The 21,866-nt window shown below is 43.9% G+C and overlaps 1 protein-coding gene across 1 annotated transcript in view; it reads right to left on the reverse strand.

Moving 5' to 3' along the window:
* The window catches only part of LYST (lysosomal trafficking regulator), a 76,839-nt gene extending 76,500 nt beyond the window's left edge, over nt 1-339 (reverse strand). Inside the window, exon 1 of the mRNA XM_041414201.1 lies at nt 230-339. The gene's annotated coding sequence lies outside the window, so the exon portion shown is untranslated. The remainder of the gene's footprint in view (nt 1-229) is intronic.
* Between the last annotated feature and the right edge of the window lie 21,527 nt (nt 340-21,866).

The raw sequence follows: 21,866 nt of genomic DNA on the forward strand, positions 1-21,866 counted from the left end.
CGCGCCACCTCCGGCGGCTCCTTCCGCCTACTACTGCCGCCGCCGCCGGGCTGCCCCGAGCCGCCAGCGGCATCTCCAGGCGACAGCGGCGGCAGCGCCACTGACAGCCCGCCCAGGCTGCCGGCCTCGGCCCGCCGAAACCCGCGGGCAGGGCCTGTGCTGAGCGCCCTCGCACGGCCCCGTGCCTCCAGGCGAGCCCCCGCGGCGGCGCTGCCCGTCCCGCGCTTACCCGCTCCTCTCCCCGCCAGAGCCGAGGCGCCCGGCCGCCCGCTCCGCTCTTATCCCGCTGACAGCGTCCCGGCAGCCCATGGCAGGAGGTTCCTGCCCGGCCCCGCCGCGCCGCCCGCCCCCGTCTCCCCGGCAACACAGCGCCCGCCCCGCCCCGCGCCTTCCGCCCGCCCCGTGCCCGCCGCCGCGGCTCCGCCGGGCCGGCCGGGCCGGTGGCGCTAGGGCGGCGCTGGGAGTGCCGCGGCGAGCCTGGGGCTGCCGGCTGCCCCTGCTTCTGTCTGCGGGCAGTGACAGCGGCGGGCAAGTGCCACACGGACAGCCGGCCGGCCTGCAGCTCCTGCTGGGCAGCCAGATGGGCGGGAGGTGCCCCCTAAGCCGGTTCACTCCACCGCTACCACCCTGCCCGGCTGTAACGTCAACACTAAAAACGCCCTTAACATGCGTGTCACGTATCCGTGGCCATCCGCCCGCTGGCGTCTCCCTGGCTGCTGCGAGCCGCTGTCGCTGCAGCGCTGCGCTGGCTCACGAAGGGCTCCGGAGGATCTGCCCTCTGTTTCGTGTTTGCTCAGAGTAAATTCTTGGAGCAGGTTTACGGCTGCGGAGCTGGGCTTTGGCACTCGTCTGGAATGCCCCGAAGAAACGGTTGCCCTGAATGCTGTTCCATCGACTCCCTGACAGAACAGGTTCGCGTAGGCAAATAAATAGTGAGCCCGGACTGCATGTCACTGTTCTCACCTGCTTCAGGAATTCACCTTGCACGGCCAGGGCACTCAGAAAGTGAGAGCAATACAGTACAGGCAATGTTAACAAGAATAAGAATATGCTTCATATATTCATGCATGCCTAGGTTTGGCATCACCATCTTGATTCTTGAAATCACAAAAAATATACATATAGAGGATGAGCAAGTGTATCCTCATATCCTTAAGCCTCTCCCTGGTGCATTGGCCTCCTATTCCCTGACCTTTGCTGCATTTTCTGGTGAGGACTGTGTAATTGCATTTTGCTTATCATCCCAGGGCCTGCTGGCTACCTTGGTGTCATATTGGCTTTGTAAAACTCTAAGCCAGGCTGCCTGCAAGGATTACACGGATGGACAGAGACAGATCTTGGGAATGCTTCAAACAGCAGGATCCCAGGACCCACCTGCCAAAGTAAGTTTAGATACACACGAGGTAACAGCAGCTAAGTCTTGCAAATATAAACTTCAATCTGCCTGTACACCCTGCTTCTCATGCTTTTTCCCATGGCGTCTACTTATGGCCATCTTTTTCTCCCTTGGCACCTGCTTTTGGCTGTTGTCCAGGTTTGTGCTCACCTTATTGACAGGGAGCAAGCTATCCCTGTCAGATGGGTACTGGGCTAAACAGATCTCTATTCCAAGCCACGACAGCAATTTCCCTGCCAGGACCAGCTGTGCAGACCCCAAAACTGTGCCTTTCTCTGGGAGTTAAGCACCTAGGCAACATTTCTGCACTCAAAAATTACTTAAATCCCTCAAGAAAAGCAGTCCTAGGAAGCACCACCAGTATTCCAACAGAACAGGAAGGAAGGGAGATGAGCCTGATGCTGCTTTGCAGCTAAGCAAAGTCACACAGCACAGTCACAAAGCTACCACAGGTGTGGGAGCCCCAGTGACACCCCATCTCCCTGCTTAGGTACCCACCCTTGAGAAGCTCAGAGAGATAAGTGGCTTTCAGAGGCACCCAAGCCTCTTCAGTGGCCGCAGAGAACTTAAAGGAAAAGTGGTTCAGTCGATGTCCCAGAGTTGCTAATTCAGGCAAACTAAATCCTACTTTTAAGCCAGTTTATTTTAAACTCCTGAAGGACATGGTAGGATTCAGTCCAGCCCATCCCATCTGGCACTGCAGCTGCTGGAGAGGAAAGTGAGCCAGGATTCCCAAACCCAGGCTCAGGAAGTCCTTGCCCTAATAATGCTCACACAAATCCTCTCTACTTCCTGCAGCTGCGAAGAAAGAGAAGTCTCTTCCACCTCAGAACCAGGACTTCCTGTTTACTGAAAAGTTGAGATACCACTGCTTTATCTTTCCTTCAGATCTTATGATGAGGATGAATGCATGTGTGTGTCCCTTCTCACTGCTGGCAGCATCCTGAACACAGAGGTTTCTATTGGCCTCTCCCACGAAACTCCTGCCTGCCAGCACCTCCAAGGCTCTTTGCCGTTCCCTCTGCTGCTGCCCAGTTTTCCTCAGAAACAGATGTAGGACCGGACAAAGGCAGTGCTTGACATTTGCACGTTATCTACGGTTTCTCAAGGAGACCAGTGAAGCTAAGCAGGCTGTACATTGCCTTGTGTGATTGTACAGCAAAACTGTCACAGCAGCAATGAAAATGAAGTCAGTGGCCAACAGCTCATCAACTCACCCTTGGAATATTAGATTTTATAGTGCAAAGAATATGAACATTTTAGATAAATAAGATAAATTCCTGAAAATAAGAGTTTTTAGGAGAGAATTTGCCATCACATGCAAACATCTGAGTGAATTTTCACAATTTACTAAAATCTCTAGAAGGGAAGTATGCCATAGGCTAAGTAGAACTGCACTGAACAGTTATCATGTGTGTTTAAAAAAGATTATAAACTGTTTGGACTAAAAATATTGTTGAGAAAGATAAATAGGGGCAATTACAGATTTTATCAGAACGATAATGTTTTTCTCATTTGAATGCTTCAAAGTACAACCTTTCAGCCATGTGATTTTTTTTTATAATTACAATAATTAAAAATCCTGCACAGATGCAACACTATGCCTGCTCCTCAATTTCAAATCAGAGTTTTTTAGTAAAGTACTAAGCATTCTGAATTCATTTACATCAGTATAAATTTGCAGCACCTCCATGAAAGTGAGTAGAATGACACCAGTTCATACTAGAATAACTTCAAATCAAGCCTGGTTCTTCTTAGCATCACTGGTTCACTGATGACTCCCTCTATCCTACAAACAGTACCTGAATCTCACTTCAGCATCATTCTTCCTGGGTTTCTACTATAATTCTTACTCTTCTGCATAAATTGAGATGATAATAAGATGGAAAACAAGCAAGGAGCAAGAATACAAGTGGTATTTCCCTACTGTTCTCCTGAATGATAGAACAAGTCCACAGCACTGAGACCTGCACAGATCACACTGGTACCCAAATTCTTCAGTGTGTGGTGCTAATGCTCACAGAGAGTGGATTGAGGTCAATGGTTCCAAATTTTAGTGTTCAGTGAGCCACTGTCCATTCCTGGAATTTCTTAAGTACCCACTTAATTACCCACATTTCTTCAGTAAACATTTTTCAATAAAGGTCCATCCACTCTCATCATAAAGGTTTCAGCTGAAAGCCTTGTGAAGGTGATGTAATGTAAGGTCTAGATTTTGTTAGCCACTTTTACAGTCTCATTTTCTCTCCTTTCCAATGAGTATGTATCTGTCTTGGAAAATTTACCTGTGTTTTTATGATATAATAAAAATAATATTTAAAACTGTGGAGTAATTAATATAATATGTGATCTGTCTTAAGTCCATGATCTTAAATCGGAGTGATTTGTGGAAAGGGCATCTTTTGTCAGCTGAGATGAGCAGCATTCCCAAGGAAACACATTACTCTTTTATTCCTATACTACTTTAAAAAAATCAAAAGAGTGAATAAAGTCCAAAACCAGTTTTGCACTTAGGATCAATGAATGGTTAAAAAAAAATTATAAAACACACTATTCTAGGTGTGGGTCTATCTATATCATGGGGAGAAACAGTCTGTGATTATCTACTCACTTCCAGATCAGTGTTGGAGGAGTAAGCTGTTGAACGAATTCAACAAAGAAAGGCAGGCTGAACACTCTTCATGTTTGCATTCTTTATGTTTGGCTACAGTGGTATAGAAAGACCAGAGACAAAGGAAAATATTATCTAGTAGGTAGAAAGCAAAGATGAAATTAAGCCAAAAGTGGCTTAAAGCACAGGAGTTGTGGAAAGTCATCCTTTGTTGTTTATAATCCTTGTTTAGGTTTGCCTACTGCAAGCAGGACTTGATTTCCAGTTATGCTTGATTTTTCATTGCAGTTATTCCTGGTCAGCACACTCTGACATCAGGATGTTTTTACTGATGGTTCGAGGGCCCAAACAGAACAGGAGGTAGCCAGATAGCCTGGTGGAAACACATTGTATGACCCCTAAACTTGTTCAATATCTAATCTAGATGAAAGAATTAAAGATTACTTGCATTATCAGTTTCTAATCAGTGAGTCTACTTTGACCAGCCTTGGCTTTTCCATTTAGAAGGAATTAATCCAGTTTAAAGTTTACTCAAAAACAGCTGAGGTAAATCACTGGTTGCAATGGATGTTGAACTAGAATTAAATTGCCTTTAGCGAAGTGAATTTGTATGATGTAAGAAAACTTGATTTATACAGAAATTATTGAAGCTAGAATAATAATAATTCCCACTACAAAGAAGGAGAGAAACCTAATAAGAAATGCAAATTGTTTAAAAACATAGAGACAGGACTTTGAGTCTCAATTTGCACCTGCTCATGGCTTGTAAATGCATGAATTCCAGATCATAGTCTCTTACAGTTACACATTGTCATGTGTCTAACAACTCACATCTGTTCTGCAGTAAACAGGCAAAGGATGTGTTCTTGAAGTGAGTCAGTTCAAGAGGTGAAACTGAGATGAAATCTCATTAAAAGCATGTAAGACTGCAGTTTTCACACGTCCTTATTAGGTCTACCATTGTCTTTAGCTGGATCTACAACCCATGGGAAAATACTACCTTCCTAATCCACTGCAAAAAGCATATCTGCAGTTCTCAATAACACACATGCTTTATATTATCTTTTCCCAAGCAATGCTATGAAACGTAATTCATAGAAAATACTATTATTTTTTAAAACTTCTTTTTAGTAGTGGAAAATTCTAGCAGATTTTAATTTTCACCTGTTATGCACCATTTCTGAGTTTTTGCACTGCTCTTCTTGAAAAATTAAGATTGTACTTTGGAGTTTAGAATGGGTAGATAAAGAGCAAGCAATACAAAAAAAGGAAATTCACAAAAGCATGCAGAGACCCCTGAAAGTGACCTTGTTTCCAGGTGTGTATTTCTGTCATAATTTGCTTATTCATTCATATCCTAATAGAGGTTATCCCCAAGAATTTGTTAGGATAACAATCTGTTTTTTAAAGGGGCATATCATCAGAATGGTAGCTCTGGGAACTGCAGGTCCAAACCTCATCAACAGTATGGGATGGGAGATGGGAGTATATAATTTTCTGGATAAAGCTTAGCCAAGCTTTCTTGTTGAATTCTTTCACCCTGTTTCTCACACTTCCAGTGTATCTCTCTTTTTCCCACTTGCAAGAAAGAAAACCCTATCTATTTTGCCTGGACACAATTGGAACAATCTGATACTGCTCACTATTCTAGTGACAGCTGAACGTTCTTCATTGCTGTTTAGTTTGACACACGGGGACAGTTTCTGGTTTTGTTTCAAGGCAAATACCTCCACTGTCTTTTTAACTGTTTCAGTTTCCCGATGGATTCAGTCTCACCTTCAAAATGGCCAGTCTGGGTCCCAGCAGACCTGGTCAGCCCAGCATCAGTTGCCTGCAGAAGGCTGCACGAACAGGACACGTGAATGGTGACCCTTAGTACCTGTTCCAGTCTGCAGCAGTCTGAGTTCAAGAGCAGCCTGGGATAGATGGGGTCTCTTCATGGTTTATACACTTTGATTCATTTTTGTTCCATTGATTTGTCCAGTAGCTGTGTGAGCCCTCAAAAGCCTCTGGCACCCGGCAAGTCCTGCAGTGTTCTAAAGTTGACTTACATGTCTGGTGAAAAGCACCTCTTTAATATGTTTGGGACTTTTTACCTGCCCATTTCTCTTAGTTTCATCTACTTCTGCTTAGTGAAGGAGGGAATAATGGCTCTATGGCTCTTCTCTCTACATTGCTCATGTTTTTAAGATTCCTTGTCAAATATCCCATCTGCTTTTTTTTTTTCCACACTGGAGTTCCTGGCTATTTAACCATTCACTGTGTACCATTTGTCCAGCTTTCTTGCCCTTTATAAAATTGTTTGTCATAACTTAGGGATCTCTTCTGCTCAAGTAATAGGACTTCTCTTTTCAGCACTTCTCTCTCTGCACGCAATGTCAGCATTCCTTTGACAATACTGATTTTTTTTTCTGCCATTTTAACCCAATCACTCATAGCATGAAATCCTTCTTTTTCTGGCTGACTTTCATTTTTGCTTCCTAGAGGAATTTGCCATCTCTCACCTCAGACTATGCATTTGTTTTCAGATAACTTCTGTGTCAAATCAAACAATTCCAGGGGCAGATTTCTGAGACTTCACTGGGGACTTTCATCTTCTCCCTCTGCCCAAAAAACTCCACCAAGTTGTATTTTTTTCTATATTTTTTTTCTATAATTTTTTTCTATAATTTTTCTATAACAGTTATATCCATTTTTCTACATAATATCACATATATTTATACACCTACTAATTACATTATATATTATATTTTCTACCAATCTGTTCAATATTTCTGCAATCTTTTTTTTAAGGCTTGACCTCTTTAAATATCATGAGTTTCAGTATAATCAGTGTGACATCAGCAGCAAAACTTTATCTTTCACAAAAATAGTCACTCTATATTGATTAGTTTTTGTTGATTTTTTTTAAAAGAAAAGTACATAATGCAGGTCAACCACACAAACCTATTAATCACAAGACTATGAATAAATTATGAGGCAAACATTACAATTTTCTGGCAGACTGACTTTGACTTTTACCAATGTATTAATGCTACATAAAACCAGACAAAGAAAGCTGTTTAAAATATTTCTGCATAAGGCTGATACTGCTTTTCTCCCTGTGATTTCTGATTGTCAGTCTAATAGTTCTGCTTCCAGTCCAGCAGTTATTTTCTTACTGACTTTCCTTTGTTGGAAAAGAAAAAGTAATTCAGCAAAGATAAATGTTCAATATTTGCAAACACTTTTTTCCTGAGCATTGGGTATCTCCATCTTCAGAAGATGTAACCCACCTCCATGCACATAATGCTAAGCAGTCCTCAGGGTGCTGGTAAAGCAGACAGAGCAATCACAAGAGTGCTTTCAAATACTCCTCTGGTGCTGGGACGTCTCATGGCTGCCTGTTCCCCATGGAGGAGGTACAGGCCTGGAGTCAGGGGGAGGTGAGGGGCTGGTTCAGTGCCTGTTCCCCAGCAGCCACAGTGTTTGTGGGTGCTCATGTCAGCACTGCAAACAGGCCTTTTCCCTAGAGCTGCTTTAATGGGGACAGACTGCTGCCCTCAGCCCAGAAGCTCCAAATATTTAGAGATGTTTGGTTCCCTGTTGGTACATATGCCAGCTTCACATTATCCATGAATATCAAACCCAAGTGGGTAAAGCCTCCTTGGTGTAGAGGATGGTGGCTGAAATGTAAGTATGGCGAGGCCTGGAAGATTGTCTGTATCACACGCGCCCAATGTCATGATGGCAAGTGCCATGTGCTTATGATGGTGGCAGTAACCACAGGAGAGCTGCAAGCACACCCTGTGCCCCATGCCACCACCTGGAATGCCACCCTGGGCCTTGGAAAGCAAGTCTTATGGTGACATGGTACTCCAGAAGGAGCTGAATCAGACAATGGAACTCTTTTCCTAGACAACCTTAGAGACACATGGGCCAAAGAACATGGCGTTTAGTGGTTGTATCACATTCCCTGTCGTGCACCAGTCTCTGGAAAGGTCCGACCATGTAATGGACTGTCAAAGACTACACTGACAGCAATGGGTGATGGGACATTCAGACACTGGGGTACACACTCAGCAAAAGCCACCTTGTTAGTCAGCACCAGAGGGCCAGTTGGGATGGCCCTGCCCAGTCAAAACATTTTACATACTGTAGAAGTAGATAAAGGTCTTGTAGTACATGTTAAAGACATGCTGGGGAAAACCTGGAGTCATCTTGCCTCAGTCAAACGCAAATCCTACCATGGAACTGCTTTTGCTAAAAAAACCTGGATGCACTTGGTGGGTGATGTGGCAGGATGTAGAAGTCTAGTGTACCCCAAATGGATGTGACTTTGGGTGAAAATAAACAATTAATTACACTGTGTTATAACTACCCAGTTGTAATATTATATATATGGTGGCTGTGTGTGCATTACCTCACTGAGCATCTCATAGCATCAATCTTAGCCACAAGCATTCTAGGGATCTGAGCCTGACTTCCCTCTGATTGCCATGTTCACACCAATGAAGAATGGGCTTTGATAAACAGAGCAAGTGCAGCAGTGCTTATGGAAGGAAGAACTGACTCAAATGTGCACCATGCAACAATCCAACACCTCACACCATGCTTCCTGCATGAAAAACTGCTATCAAAGATGAAGGCCAAAGTCAGGGAGTAAAAGAATTCCATAGACTTTGTGTGTGTGTGTGTATGTGTGGGTGTGTGTGTGTGTGTGTGTGTGTGTGTGTGTGGACATTTTATGAACATTTGACAGAGGCATTCCCTAGACTGAGAGAATGATGTTTGTATGAATACCTATCAAAACACACCTGTTTTGAAGGTGATGGGATAGTGGGCAGTGTGAAACTTGGCATGATATAATGGTATGGAAAAAGGGGTGGATATTGTCCTGGTTTCAGTTAAGGCAGAGTTAATTTCTTCTCAGTAGCTATTACAGTGCTGTGTTTTGGATTTGTAATGAGAATGGTGTTGATAACACACTGATGTTTTGGTTTTTTGTAAGTTGTTTATCCCTAGTCAAGGACTTTTTTTTCCCTTCTGTCTTTCTCTGCAAAGGAGGTAAGCAAAATAAACTGGGAGGGATCCAACCTGACCAGATGGATATTCCACACCATAGAATGTATGTGCAGCATACAAACTGGGGGAGTTACCTGGAAGGACAGCTGACCTGTGTTCGGGAAGGGGGGTCTGGCACTGGTCAGCAGATGGTGAGCAATTACATGGTACATCACTTTGGATTTTCCCATTACTATTATTATTATTATTATATTTTAATTTCTTTTCAATTATTAAAATGTTCTTATCTCAAGAGAAAAGTTTTATTTGCATTCTCCCCATTCCTTTGGGTGTTAAGAGAGAGGCTGTGTGGTGTTTCATCTCCAGCTGGACTTAAAACCAAGATGCAGCTTCAGCTCTGGCACAGTAGGGGAACCTGACAAGAAGAATGATGATCCTGGCAAGCAAAAGGGTGCAAGAGAGCCAGCATGGATGGTATGCAGGGTTTGCATTGCCTGTTTTGGAATAAACCCAACACATGAAGTAGTCTCTGTAACAACACTCAGCCATTGTGCTTTTCTGCTTGCCTGTTTCCAGATTAGCATTTTTTTGGGCACTAGCTCTGAAAACACAACAGGGCACAAAACATGCTCTATTTCAGACACTGTCATTTTCCCACAAGGAGCAGGAGACTGTTCCTCGGCAAGAACCTCTCTTACAGTGTTCTGTCAGGTCACCTCCACACTCCTCTTACTATGTCTTCAGTTCTTCCTCCAGGTGTGTTAAGCATTGCCTCAAGCCACGGATTTACTACTATAATGTACCGATCAGAAAGACACAATGCTATTGATTCAAGTCAAGGGAGTGAGCCAGTTTTGCAGTTTTATGCAACTCATTGGAGCTCTGTAGTTATTTAGTTGCATTGAATAATTCAGTCTGTAAGCTGTCTGAAGTGCAGCAGGCTCTTTGTTTCCTGTGAAGGGAAGGGTGACGCATGCTTGTAGGGCTTCAGACATCTCTCCAGCAATCGGCACAGACCTTTTCAGAGACACACACATTTAGAGACACCTCCCAGAACCCATCCAGGACCTCTGCCAAATCTTCTCGTTTTCACACTATAAGGCAAATTCCTGTTCACATTTTTGTCGGTATTACTCTACTGCTGTCAGCAGAGTCATTCCAGAGTCACGCAGCTGCAAATGGTTGGATGCAATCTTTAGTGTTTCTCTGATCCAGCACACACCATCCTAAACTTTGTGCCCTACTTGATCAGTGTTTCTCCACTGCCTGCTGACCCAGCACACAAACTGATGCACAGATGCCAAACCCCAAATATCAGTCCTCAGGCAAACACCAAAACGTGTGACTCAGGTGCTAATCCTCCCTGAGCCCTCACTCCAGACCTCACCAGAGACTTCCCTGCTAACCTGCACCCCAGACAAATGCCCCAGTCACCTCCACTCAGGCTGATTTTCCTGCACACCCTCACACACCCCTACCACCACTCCATAGCAAGAAGAATGACCCTTCTTGGGAGAGCTTTCTTCCTCACAACCATCTTCCCCATTTCCTTGCAGCTTCCCTTTCCCTTAGAAATTAGACATCACCATAAGGAATAAAAACTGTTTAAAAACCTGTAGAGCATACCTGGTTTCCTCAGAGACTTGCTACTAAAAAGCAAAGGGATAGCAACACAGAATTACATGGGCATCCACCTCCTGGCACTCCTCTGTTAGCGTTTGACATGGACCCAGCCAGAGGGAGGTTGCTGCATCTGCACAAACTGCTGCAGTGGAACCTTGGATTTTCTGTCAGACTGCTGGATGAAATCACAGCTTCCTTGCTGGTACGCTCTGGCTCCTTTTCAGCTTCACACAAGCAGCCTGTCCTGCAGAGGCTTGGAATGCAAAAGTCGCTTTGGTTTGTTTTCCTTTGAGTTGGTTCTGCTGCTGTGTCTGCAGTGCTGCTGGAGAAAAAAAAAAGCATATAGGAAAGGAAGGAAAGAAAAAGGATTCCTGCAGGCTTTTACTGTCAGTGGTGCAGGAGGATGAGTAAACAGTGCAGACAGCTAAAAAGACTGTGCTAAGTGGTGCAAGAGTCTAAAAGCTTTCCAATGTGCCATCCCATTGTGTTTGCTTGAGTATTGTATATAGGTGTATAAAGAGGGAACAATGTGGCCTTAAGGCCACATTCATTAACTGAGATGGCTGAGTGAAAAACTCAAAACTCTGTCCTGTTCTGCCAAAAAGACCCGATAAGCAGTCTGAGCTGATCTGCAAAAATTGTTTCTGGTCTCCAACTGTTGTCATATTTCCAAGCACAACAATAGCAAAAAATAAAAAAAAAAAAAAAAAAAAAGGAAGAGGGTGCTCAAACCACGCAATTCAAAGTCTACATACACCTTTCAGAGTCTACAGTTTTAGATGTCTCCTTTTGAATTTCCAACTGCAAGGACAGCAAGGCCAGGATCCCCTTAGTCTAGGAGACTAGTGTGACTAGTGATTCTAGTCATACTAAAGAAATTATATTTGTTCTAAAATACCAAATAACTTGATCTAAATGTGTATGATCCCAACTGCATAGGCATCAACTCTTTTAGAACTAATACTTGTTATGAATAAAAAGTTATCTATTTTTGTTTAAAGTTACAGAGCTAAAACCGGTTAGACCAATTGCTGTTGAATTGGCTTCATTGTTAAGAGTTCTTCTTTAATTGCCCGAAAAACTGGGAATCTGCGAATCTCCCGTGAGGACGCAGTCCCCAGCTCTGCCTGCAGACCAGCGGATAGAGCTGCATCACCCTCCTCCTCCGTGCCACTCTTGGGGACAGCGGCGGCGTGGGCGCGACCCGTCGATTTCTCCCCACCTGAGCTGAATCTCTTTAATAAAGGCATTAAAAAGGAGAAAGATCTCCTGCCCATTTATTTCAATACTGGTGAGCAAATTTCAGCAAAACATTAAGATCCACAGCCACAAACCCCTTAAGATAGTGATCTGCCTTAGCACTGTAAGTGTGCTAAGGTTTCAAAAACACTGAAATCACTAAATCTTGATGCACGTCCCTGAAACTGTCAGTGTAATATTTGTAGGTTTTATGAAGAATTTATGGTTGAGACTGCTTCTTTGAGCTTTCCCGACCCATATGACCATGCTAATCTACCTATTAGTCTTAATTCACTGAATTACCTTTATGGCTTCTCCTGTACAATATGGACTTGGGATTTGCCTCAAGTATTTGCTAGGCATATTCGTTTTTTACTTTCTGCATATTCACAGCTACATCTCAGGGCACAGTTTCACTAAGCCCAGGTGCTGGAACAGGAGTGCTCATGCTTGTCTGATCTTGCAACCAGCTGGATCAGCCCACTGACCCAGCTGAAAAACAATCTGCTAGTTTTCTAGGGCAAGTTTTCCACTGGATCAGCTTATTGATCTCTTTGATGGCACAGTCACGAGTACTTTGCCAACACAAGGCAGGAGGGGGACTTGCACCTGCAAGAAGAAGGATGGTGCCATCCCTTTTGATTTCAGTGTGCATGAACACCTCTTAACCCTCGCCATGAAGACAAAGTTCACCACACACTTGAACAGTACAGATCCTGGCTAGGTGCAGCTCTGTCATGCTTGAGTCTGTATTTATAGTTACCAGACATACACCACCTTAACTGCAGAGGATTTACTACAAAATTATAGTTGTCTGAGGGGTAACTCGGGCAATCTCTGTAGAAGGAGCAGCTGGTATGAAGGAAGAAGACACAGATCACTGCCAGTGCAATGTTGTTGAAAACATGTAATCACTATTTAATTTGACTTCTCAGCTTTTCTAGGCTTTTGGAAATTTTCCAGATGTAAAAGTCCTTTCTTTTCTTATACCAAGAGGAAACTTCTGAATTTCAAGAAGACGTAATGCAGCACAGGATGCTATGAAATACTATAGCAATTTTCTGTCTGACACAGAGACCTAAAGCAATTCTTGAATTGGTGCTGCAGTACCTTTAGGTGACCAGGAAATCTGTTTGCACATCTGTCTGGACGTTTCTAAATATTTTGATGACATTTAGAATTTTCCTTGGAAATCAGACATCTGTAGTAGATAAATGGATCTTGATCTTTGTCTTAATTAACTTCTCCCTACAATAAATTAGACATGCAGCTGAACTAAAAATTCTTATATGGTAAGTGGGAAGATAGTAACCCCCAGAGGGCAACTCAGTCCATCCAGCAGATATGCACACGTGGGGTGAACCGAACCCTGAAAATGCTCCTCTTCCCTCCTCACCACTGAAGGTAAAACAAGACAAGGTCTTAAACTTAAGAAGGAAAAGAACTCCTCTGGACTCACTAAGAGACGGATCTGAACCAAAGAAAACTCAGATTCATGAGGATGAAGTGGGCTGTGAGGGTAATCTAGAGCTGTGTGTGCCAGGTGCTGTCCAAGCAAGGCTCAGGTCTGTCAGAAACTCGTGCAAGCCTGTTTTATTCTATCTTCTTGATCTATCATTAGCCTGTGGACCTTAGGCTGCTGGGAGGCACCAGGGCCAATGCAGCTGTATGGGGGTGGGGAGAGGGGTCTCTTTTCTGGGGTGGGTGGCTGCTGTGGGCAGAGGAGGCACACTTTGAGCAGGAGTGCAGAGGCCCAAAGCCAGGGTAGAGCTGAAATCCTGCTCACCCTGAGCATGTGCCCACCACACTGGAAGACAAGCAGAAGCACATGATGAAGGTCCAGAAGTCTGCAGCACTTGAAAGTCTGGAAATGCTCTTCTGGCTGAGAGTGAGAGCGTCAGGCTTGCAAGTCTTTATGCATCTTGTACAAAGTCAATTTGTCACTTGCTGGCTCCAGGCCAGGTAGGACGTAAATCTTACCGTGAGTACAATTTTGAACAGACATTTCTGCTCAGCTAAGAGGGCAAGTGTGTGTATTTGGGAGCAGAGAAGCCTCAGTGCTGCATGCACTCAGTGCTGAAGCAGTACCATTTCCAGGGCCCATGTGTCACCGCTGATGGCAGTGGAGCCCGAGTGATGGAAATGGCTTCCTCCAGGCACAGCAGGTCTGTTGCTATGCTATTTCTGAGCCCTCTGCTTACTTCTGTTACTGGAAAGGGCTTACGTTTGTTTCTAAATCTGTGTCTATTGATTAGCACTTGGCAACTGGCTGCACAGCTTAATATAATGATCATAGCTCCTGCTTCTTTTGTTATTCCTGATGCACAGAAAACTGTTCTTTCTTTTTTTAGTTGCAGGGTGTTCTTGTCAGCTCAGCTTAGCACAGTGCATTCTTCACAGTCCAGGGTATTTGGGATTTTCTTTTGAAGAATTTTATACTGGTAATGAAGAGAAAACAAAGTACATAATATTAATTTTGAATGAAGTTGTGACTAAATATCAAAACATTATTGAGGCGTAAAATACCACATAACTCATCAGTTTTTACTGCACTAGGTATTTGGTTGGCTCTCTCTATTACAGAAAACACTTGATTTTCCCACAAGTATATTAATTACATTCACAAACAATACTCTTTCTACATGTATGTTTTGGCTGAAAAATAAAAGTAATCAGTGGCGTCTGTTAAGATTTGTCTTTAAAAGATACTCATTGCAAGTACCACATTATAAAATTACCATTACCTGATCGGCTCTGTACTGGTTTCTTGACTGGAGCATTACACTATTTGTGACTATATCTCTAAATAACTTTTACTTAGCTTATGCATTCCAGCTCCTTTCCTGGGGAAAACCTGGTATCAGAGGTCAGTTATTGGTTACAGTAATTTGTTCAAGCATTTTCTTCAGCAATTTCTATTAACTGTCGTCCTGATAAGAGGGTTAATAAAAATCACAAGTAATATTACATGTGGTTACATAAGTGGTCAAAAGCAATTCTCACCAATGTTTGCCATAGATGTTCAGTCAGATGCTCAGCAAGACGGCAACAATAGCTCCAGTGTAGTTCAGTGGAAAAAGATTATTTGGACCATAATTGTATGCAGTGTGTCCCGTCATGTGATATTCATGCCCCAGCCCTACCCACAACAGCTCTCTAACATCTGCTTTACCGCAGATCAGGTTAGATTATGGTTCTTCAGGACTTATTGGGGAAGAACATCAGACATTCCTGTTGAGGTTTCTTGGGGACCTCATCTATCAGCATTTCCAGGAGTGCTGCTATACCATTTACTTCTGCTTCCAAACACTGCAGCAATGCCCACTGCAGGTCTCCCAGCCACCAGCCACTGTCTGGGTGACACTGCCTAGAATAAACTAGAAGCTTCTGGATGGCCACCACTGCGGTCCTTTCCAAACTGGCAGAGCTGAGGTGCAGTGGTGCTAAATTCCTGATGAAGACTCAGATAGACTCGTTTCCCCATCCAGCAGTTCTACAGTTGTTAGTCTTCTTTGAGACCCAAGAACATCAGTTTTTGGTCAGATCTGTATATAAAAGAGGTCAGAAAGAATTGTTTCAGGTGCAGCATGGAGCCATCACAGCAGGCTGCTCCTAGAAGGTGTCTGATGACAACATCATGAATTTTAGGAGTGGTCTTTGAGGCTTTGGTTCTTCTTACACAGTCCTATCATGTCCTGAAATCAACTCAGACATCTCTCAGCTGTTCATGACCAGTAGGAAATGAAAGCTGATCATCACCTTCATCTGCCTGCTAAAAAAAGAACTTTAAACTGGTGTTGGCAGTAGGGGACTAAGTGGAGTAGCCCAGCAGACCATATATGCCATCCTCTCCCACTGTACAGCAGGGTCCCTGTTTGAAAACTTAGAAAAAGTTACTGCTTCAGGGGCCTGGGACTGGTGTCCAAGTCACCATGACTGTAGACAGAACTCTTATGGACACCATGGAGACAAAAGGAGGACCCTTGATTCTGGAATGATGTCTCTACAGTGCACGAGTGAGATCAGTTTTTTTACACTGGTGATGCCTTACCAGGTCAGCTCTTGAATACATATTTTTCACAAGGTGATGCTGGAGACCAGAGGCTCTCCCCTGTGGCATGCACTCTACATACCAGCTGCTTTAACACATCCTACTTGCACTGAACATGCTCAGGAAATCCTGTTCTAATACTTTGGTTGTCGTCAGAAATGTCCCTCAGTAGCACTAATGCTGTCCCAGCCAGCCATAGCAATGCTAGGCCCTTTAAGAAAGCTAGATGTCTGTTCCTATTAACACAAAATCTCTGAGATGAATGAGAAAGATTACAAAAATTAGAAGATAACACTAATGTAGACAGCTGATACTTTTTAGCAGCAACATACAACAATTTTTAGTCATCCTTAAAAGGATTTTAATCTTTATCTTGGCAAGATGGTAAACAAAACCACAATCACAGGATATACAAATGACTCATCCCAGAGGGTTCTGCTTCTTCATCTTCAGTGTAATGTTCCACCTAAAACACAAAAATGCAGAATGTAAGTCAAGAAAGGCTGGGAATGGTACCTTTGGCTCTGTGCTCCAGTGCTCTCGCCACAGCCTCCCTTCCAACCCTGTGCACAGTGTAACAGCTCCTACATTCTGCTTGCACAGGTGTAGGAGAAACACGGTGCGACTCAGTCACAGGTGGAGGCTGTCATTGCAATAAAGGGGCCAGAATCAAATTGTGTTGATGATCGTGCCTACATTCAGGGAGATAGCCATTTTAAAAGAAGGTGCTAAGAAAGTTCCCTTCTTTAACTTCTTTGTGACCTAAAATAATAACAGACAGCAACACATATCCTTAATCTGAATATTTAAACACTTTCCAACAAAAGAGACATTTTTCTCTTATTTCAGACTGATTTTGTTTTTGCTTTTTATTACTTAAAGAGAAGAAAGGATGGTCTTGTGATTATAATCAAAGGCTACAAGTCAGGAGATCAACATTAAGCTTTTCAAAATTTTTCTCAGTAGTTTTGGTCTCTGTTTGCCCTAGGAAAGATTGAGTGATGTGCTTTCTTAGCTTACAGGATTGTAAGAATTTGAAGAATAAAACCCAAAAATGCTGGACTTAAAGTCTGGTACTTAGATCAAACCTTGATTAACTAGGGCTGGTTACATTTCCAGCAGAAAACCTGACTAAATGAATGCTCTGCCTGGCCTAAATCAGTGTGGCTGCTTGTCTTAAAAGCAAGCCTGGAGTAAGCATTCAGTGCTGTAGTGATTGACCCGTGGCTCACCTACGAGATGCTATTTTCAGGTCATGGCAGCATAAACACAAAAAAACCATTTGCCAAATACATTACAGACTGGGATTTTCTGCAGCAATGTTACACAGAAGCATCATGTAATGTTACTTATGCAATATTGTCAATCTGTTACATTTACAGTGCATTACTGCCTGAAGTTTGGCCTTGGTTCAGGGTCCCATTGGGTCAGGTGGGGTACAAATAAATGATCTTCTTTCTTAAAGCAGGTTTTGGAGCCAGAGAAGGTCTTGCTGCACTCATTGCAGAATTATGTGCTTCATCTGACAGTGTGGGAATTGTAGAGTCACAGAACAGCTTGGATTGGAATGGACCTTAAAGATCATATTGTTCCCCCCCGCTACCATGGGCTTTCACTTTACGAGGAGAGGTTTACTGGGAGAGAAACAAATACAGCAAGATAAAGCAGAAAAGGCTGCTGCTTATAAACAGCATTGCTGGTCAGAAAGTAGACAGCCCTAAGAATGAATTCTGGCTGCCTCAAGCTGTTGGAAACTTCTGAGAGGGCAGGCCGTGGCAGGAAATAAAAAAGCACATTGAATAAATCACTTGATGCTCTGATTAAGAGGCATGGGACTGTGTATCATGTGATAGTTAAAGCCATAAGCTCCAGCCTTTAAGATATTATTTGGTACACGAGCAGTCTGAATGGGCAGATGGCATTCATGAGCAGGATTACTATTTCTAGCAAAACAGGTCAAACCAAGTCACTTAGAAATGGAATTAAAATGCAGATTGTTATCTCTCAATATCTTCACAAAGGTGTGTGACTTTTAAATGAGAACTAATGAATTAGGCTCATTATAATTGCATCATTTTCACAACAAAAACATTTTGAGAAAAGTTTTGCCTTTGTTTCCGTTCTGTCAGCTAACTACACACTCATTTTCCAGCATGAAATTTGCCTCCAAATAGGAATGGATCAGCTGACTAGTACTGACCAAAAGTGTTCACTTTCCTACACTACAGAATAAGGCCACAGGCTGAGTGACATCATGTTGTGAATGGGAGCAAAAGCTGCACACAAAGTGTGCCTCATTGACAATAACGTCTATCCTTATAAATAGTAGCCAGACTCACTTCTCCATGGCCTTTCTCTTAGCAGGCACCTTCAAGGGCTGCTGACTGCTCTGGGCCAGGGCTTAAAGCAGGTTCCATAGGCAGCTCAGAGATGAAACTCTGCCTCACAAGGGCACAGAATCACAAAGATCAACCACGCGGCAGAAGTGCCCACATTACTTCCTATGGCAACCTCTGATTGCTGGCTAGACTGAAGCAGAGGGTAGGATGAGCTGCTTTTGCAAACAAAGGTTCCAGAAGCCTTTCAAAACTCCTGTCTCCCACAGTGAGGGAGAAGAAGTGACAGCGATTCCTGGGTAACTGCAAGGGCCAGGCAGCTGCTTGCAGGGGTAGGATGGAAAGCTGGAGCAAGGTTCCTGCAAAGGACCTGCAGAAGATGCTTTTTAAAGGGCCTGTGGGAAGGAGGCATCCCTCTGCCTTTTCTGCATGAGCATCAGCTCTCTGGGACCATTTCTCACAGACGCATTCCCAGCATTCTTCTTTGCCAAAAGACTTCCCCAAATCCCAACACATTAACAGAGTATTAGCAGGAAAACATTATCTAGGTTGACTTAATGGACATGGAGCACATGGGAATTTCAAGTGCTCTGCTTTATCTTCCTGAGCCTGAGTGGTGAGACCCTGCTCAGCTCCCTACCATGTGGCCAGATGCCTCTTCAGCCCTGGGGCAGCCTCCAAATCTCCTTGGCACTGGCTGATGTCAGGCTCCCAAGCAAGCCTGGGAAGCCTCACTGGAGGCCATGCCTTGCCCAGAAGCTGCAGACAGTGAGCAGCAGCCCACGCCAGCACGTGGTGCTGGCTGGAGAGAGGCAGCGGTAGCCCTGCAGGGAAGGCGCTGCCTTCCCGTGTCTGCCACTGCTGCCCTGGCAAGCTGGGCCGGCTGGGGCTGCTGGAGGAGGCAGGCAGCTCCCTGACCTCAGGCAGGGGAGGAGGCAGCAGGCAACAAGCCAGAGCAGAAAGAGGCCACCAGCCTGGGACAGCTCTGCTCGCTTGTGAGAAACAGGGTGTCTCTTCCCTGCCCCGCCTGTGCCGCTTTGGCATCACCAGTCCTGGGAGTGTGAGGAAATTATACCTGAGGCTTCCACCAAGCCTGTAAAGGCATGGATGAGAAAATACACAGTGCCTTGCCTCCACTGGCTGTGGGAGCTGCAGGGTGAAAAAGCCATAGAGCTGCAGAGGAGTGAGAGGGTAAAAGAGAGAGGTGAAGACTTCAGGAAGTTTGTCACAGAGTTAATTACTCCTTGAAGATGATGCTCACCATCAGGCAGCTCCCATATGAGATGTGACTTCAACTGGGCCTTCAGAGGGAGTAGGGACTAAAATCACCTTGTTACATCCCCAGGACAGAAGTCAGGGCTCTCCTCATACAGTGATTAGGCCAGCTAAGCAACACCAAATGGCTCAGATTGCATTGGGACGTTTGTGTGGTGGGCACTGAACAAATTCACAGTAAGGCAGTCTTTGCACTGTAGGTTGCTCCACCTGTAAAAAAGTAGGACAAGAGAGGAGAAAACAGACCATCACAATTTTGTCTGAGGGAGGAGAGGAAACCAAAGCTGAAGGAGGTAAACCATGGACAAAGAGAAAGAAATGGCAGTGAAACTGGCTGGAAGGGAAGGAACTGGGAAAAAGGGATGACAAGAGGTTGGGCTTTATAGCCAATCTGCAGAGGAGGCAATCAGGGACACAGTACAGTCCAGGAGTGATGCCAGCCAGCTTTGCCTCCCTGCTTTTGCTTTAAATGCACTCCCTGCATCAGCCAGCTCTGCCTGTGGGGTCAGAGAGACGGGCTGGTATGTGCAGAGCAGATGTTGAGCTGCGCCATCCTGAAGAGAAAGATTGTGTTAGATCAAGAGCATACCAATGTCTGTGCCAAAAGGTGCAAAAGCAAGCAACTATATTGGCTGACTGCTTGACACATAAAAGGTGAAATCTTTGTCACAAAGTAGGGGTATAACAAATTTTGCAGTGACACTTTTATTCCAAGCCTCAGACTCAGCTGCAACTAACCAAAATATGCTTTGTGTTTCTTCTGCCCATGCCCATGTATGAATTTGATATGTATGATCAGAACACTTGTGAGAAATGCCAAAATGAGGACTTTGGAAAGTAAAACTGTATATTTAACCACAAGACAAACCCCACATAAGCAGGGCTTTAATGTGCCTCATTCAGGTACAGGGGCCGCAGAGATGGGGGCAGAGGGGCTGCAGCAGTTTGTGTCTCCCAGGCACCTGCTCCTTCCTCTCTGGGTTCAGTCTTTGAGCCATCTGGCAATTCCTGGCAGCTGTGGTGGTGTCTGTGCATTGGCCAATGGCTGCCCTTTGTAAAGTCTCACCTAAAGGACAATTATCAATTCTATGTTTCTTGTGTTTTCTTATTTTTTCTTTTTTTTTTTATTTTTAATTTTTTCAAAATTTTATTTTAATAGATTGGAAAGCAAGGTATGGAAAGCAAGAACTAGCAAAGGGAAATCAGTGACATTCCTTTCTGGGTCATGGAAACCAGAAAGGTTGCCAGTTTGTTGGCAAATATGCAAAGAACTGAACCTAAGCACATTCATTTGATGTTGCAAACAGGATTTAAATGCTGCATTAGGCTTGTGACTTCTCCTTTGACTTCTACTATCCATAATTCATTATTTGTTGCATGTGACTCATTCATTAAATCATATACATTATTTCTGCTATGCAGTGAGTTTATCTAAAACTGGTATGTTAAAAAAAGTCTCCCAGAAATATCAGCGAAATATCAGCAAAATAAAAGGGAGAGTTTGCAAATGTTGGTAGGAAAAAAAATAAACAAACAAAAGTAGGGTAAGTGGAGCAATCATGGTTCTTGTATAGATAAAACATCTGAAAATATTTTCTTTTTCACTCACATCCTGTCAAGTTATGCCAATTCAGCCAGAGAGAGATTAGGCACAAGGGATGCAAAGGTTATGTCTGATACAGATAAACTTCTCTTTTATCTCTTTATGGTCTCAGTTTCTGAGCTGTAATTTGAAGCGGAGATCAAGTCAATGTAACAAAGACACAAAACATTAGTCAGACTTCAGTAGGCACAGGTCCTGAGATTCAGTTTCCAAACTTTCCAGTTTGTTGCTAGCATCAGATGTCATAAGCTGTACGTCTATTCTTTTAAAAGGGTTCAGTGGTCTCAAGGGAACATAAGAATACCAGTGACAAATTACAGTATGCAGGTAGTTAGGTTTTCTTGCTCTTTTTTGCCTCCTTCTCCATTTATCAGATTTTCTTGTAAATTCAAGCTTGTCTCTTCACAAGCACCTTTATTTGACAGTGTGCAGCAGAGAAGCAGCATTTGACAGCCTTTCAGAAACAGAGGGAGAGAGGGAAGGGGGGTGGGGAGAGAGGGAGAGAGGGAGAGAGGGAGAGGGAGAGGGAGAGAGAGAGAGAGAGAGAGAGAGAGAGAGAGAGAGAGAGAGAGAAAGAAAGTAGTTTGGGCTTTGCAGACCGTCTATTCAGCACACAGGTGCACCTTCACACAGACTGAGTGTCATCACCACACCTTAATGCTGGAGTGATCCAGGGGGGCCTTACCTTAGTGTAAGTATGCAGCAGGCACTGTTCAGCAAGATGGCCA

This window comes from Onychostruthus taczanowskii, unplaced genomic scaffold (genome assembly GCF_017590055.1).
Source record: "Onychostruthus taczanowskii isolate IOZ18803 unplaced genomic scaffold, ASM1759005v1 scaffold104, whole genome shotgun sequence".
NCBI classification, from domain to species: domain Eukaryota; kingdom Metazoa; phylum Chordata; class Aves; order Passeriformes; family Passeridae; genus Onychostruthus; species Onychostruthus taczanowskii.